This window comes from Bos indicus, chromosome 13, assembly GCF_029378745.1.
Source record: "Bos indicus isolate NIAB-ARS_2022 breed Sahiwal x Tharparkar chromosome 13, NIAB-ARS_B.indTharparkar_mat_pri_1.0, whole genome shotgun sequence".
NCBI classification, from domain to species: Eukaryota; Metazoa; Chordata; class Mammalia; order Artiodactyla; family Bovidae; genus Bos; species Bos indicus.
In genome coordinates this window covers 81118930-81121922 of record NC_091772.1, presented here as the reverse complement: position 1 = coordinate 81121922, position 2993 = coordinate 81118930, and the positions used below count along the sequence as shown (strand labels likewise).

At 47.1% G+C, this 2993-nt stretch overlaps 2 non-coding genes across 2 annotated transcripts; both read right to left on the bottom strand.

The window, feature by feature from the left end:
- Window positions 1-1045: 1045 nt before the first annotated feature.
- Window positions 1046-1117, bottom strand: LOC139186669 (small nucleolar RNA U2-30). Its single transcript, XR_011570344.1, has one exon. It is a non-coding gene; the product is annotated as a small nucleolar RNA U2-30 (small nucleolar RNA).
- Window positions 1118-1271: 154 nt separating this feature from the next.
- Window positions 1272-1351, bottom strand: LOC139186672 (small nucleolar RNA U2-19). Its single transcript, XR_011570347.1, has one exon. It is a non-coding gene; the product is annotated as a small nucleolar RNA U2-19 (small nucleolar RNA).
- Between the last annotated feature and the right edge of the window lie 1642 nt (window positions 1352-2993).

Genomic DNA, 2993 nt, shown 5'->3' with positions numbered 1-2993 from the left:
TCATACAAGTGGAATCATATGATATGAGACCTTCTTGTCTGGCTTCTTTCACTCACCATTACCTTTTTTTAAAAAAAGTTTTATTATAAAAAAGTAATTATTTTATTTATTTGACTGCACAGGGTCTTAGTGGCAGCACGTGGGATCAAGTGCCCTGATCAGGGATTGAACCTGGGCCCCCTGCATCGGGAGCCCTGGACCACCAGGGAAGTCTCAGCATCACGTTTTGAAGGTTTATCCATGTGGCAGCAGGAATCAGTGCTTCCTTCCTGTTTACAGCTGAATAATATCCCATTGAAAGGATAGAGCACACCTGCTTATCTTCCATCCTTTGATAGGTGTCTGGGGTGTTTCCGCCTTTCGGCTGCTGTGAATGGTGTTGCCAGGAACTTCTGTGTACATGTTTCTGTTTGAATATCTGTTTCCAGTTCTTTTGAGTGTGTATGTAATAGCAAGTGGAACTGTTGTGAGTCACTAGCTCTCACACTTATTTTTTCTTTTATTTTTCAGAAGGGAAACCCATTTTTACTGTGCTACTTTCCCCAGACTTTAGGTCTAAATTATAGTAATTGAACTTTATGATTCAGTCACAAATGCTTGGAACAGTGATAAATAGGAGGCGATAAATATATTTTGATGGGAATTCCCTGGTGGACCAGTGGTTAGGACTTGACACTTTCATTGCGATGGCCCAGGGGTTCAACCCCTCCAGGGGGAACTAAGATCCCGCGAGTCAACATTTTTTTTTTTTAACTTTTTGGCTGCACCTCGTGGCATGCGGGATCTTAGTTTATATATTTATATATATATATATATATATATATAGAGAGAGAGAGAGAGAGAGAGAGAGAGAGAGTGAATAATAGTCCCTGAAGCAACTCTTCATGGCGCAGTGCACCAAGACTTCTGTCGTGCTAGTTGTGAACTAGTACTTTATTACTTATACGATTTGAAAAATTGTTTATATGTAATATATATTCTGGGTACATCATTCTCTACAAGAACTGACTGCAGTGAATGTTTGTTGACCTTTTTTTTAAAATTCTGAGCTCAGATCAAGTGTAGAAACCTTCATAGTTATATAAAGTTCCGCAGTAAAATCTTTTCATCATTGCTCAGAACTGATCAGCCTTTCATACAAGCACACCCACCACCAACTGTCACCTACCCACCAATAAGCCCCATAATTATCGTCACCTATACACACACACACACACACACACACACACACACACTCCTTCACACCCCTTATTTTGAATTATTCTTTTGCTTCTCAGAACTACAGAGATCATGCATCAGCTACACTGGGTGGTCTTCTGATGCTCAGATTTGGCTGCTTTCCTCACTGACTGTTGACCTCTTATTCACACCAAGGAGCGCAGGCTGTGTTTGGTTTTGTATCTCAGTCTCCCAGGTGTGGGGCCTGCGGGTCCATTGCATTGAGAACACTGAGCCTGGGAGGGGGTGTCCTCTCAGCAGTGGAGCCTACGTACCCACACCGTAGAGCAGGCTCTGCGCATTGGACTGCTTTCTCTGCAGCGCTCTGGGGCCCTCGGAACACGGACCCCGTAGAAAGAACTTGAGTTTCGTTCAGGAAAGCCCGTTCTTCCTTGAGCGATGGCTCCAGGAAATTGCTTCCAGGCGAGGGTAATGCAGCTTCGGTCCACAGGGCGGCAGGCTTCTCCCAGAATAACAACTGGCCGGGAACAAAGGCCGCAGTCTCCCGCCGCGGCGCTGGCGGCCGGGTTTCTGGGCCAACTTTAGGGAATTAATCAGCAACTGGAGAGCGCTGGGGCATCAAGGACGGCAGGCCAGCCAGCCGCTCGGAAAAGCACAGCGAGGACCCTCACCTCGGCCACGGAAGGGGAAGGGCGCACAGCTCGCGCTCCCAAACGTCCGCCCAAATGCGGCCCCGCGCTGATGGCCGCAGACGGACAGACGGGACCCAAAAACAGGCCGCCGTTGCGGAGAAGAACCTTCTACCAGGAGGCAGCCGGGTGCGGGACTAGCAGCTCAAAAGCAGCTGACGGCAGCCATCCCAGGAGACCCGTCGGGTGGGGGCAGGGTGCTCAGATTTTTGGAATCTCAGTAATCAATAAGATTGAAAAAAGCTGGTGTCATCATAGGGGTGGATATCAATTTTTGATCTTGCCAGTTACGAAAATTAAAAAAAAAATACAGTTGGCCTTTACTATCACCGTCATAAAAGACAGGGAAAGATAGCAAAATATAATTGAAAACTAAAGGGTAATTGCTTAAACTGACAAAAAAAAAAGCTTTCCTAAAAAACAAATTTATGAAAACTTCATTGGCTTCCTCAGTAGCTCCGCGGTAAAGACCCGGCCTGCAATGCAGGCGCCACAGGAGACCTGGGTTCCATCCCTGGGTGGGGAAGACCCCCTGGAGGAGGGCATGGCACCCCACTCCAGCATTCCTGCCTGGAGAACCCCATGGCCAGAGGAGCCTGGGGGGCTACAGTCCACGGTGTCGCAAGAGTCTGACACGACTGAGGCGACTGAGCACGCAGCACGAGCAAACTTCATTAAGATTCCAGGAGGCATTATTCTAAAGGTGTGATTCTTTAGTTTGGAAGGAACTTGTTAAGGAAATCAAGACTCGAAGAGTGAGTAACTCACCTGTATTTCCCGAAGTGCGCTTCCGTTTCCACCAGACAGGAGGAGAGTTCGCCTTTCCTGAGCACTTGTAATAGCATGTTAATTTTCCTTCTTCTTTTTTTTAAATTGCAGTATGGCTGACTTACAGTATAGTATCAGTTTCAGGTGTACAACACGGTCATTCCATATTTTCGTTTTTTTCTACGCCCTGATTAATGTAATTCTCAGGCCTCCCCTTTGAGACAGGAACTTGATATCATTCCTGTTTTACGGGAAAGGAAACCAGACCTTGATGAGGTCTCAGCAGACAACGGCTGAGGCCAGTGTCCCCTCCCCCACCCCACCCGACCACTGGGCCACACGGCTTTGCTGTTCTCT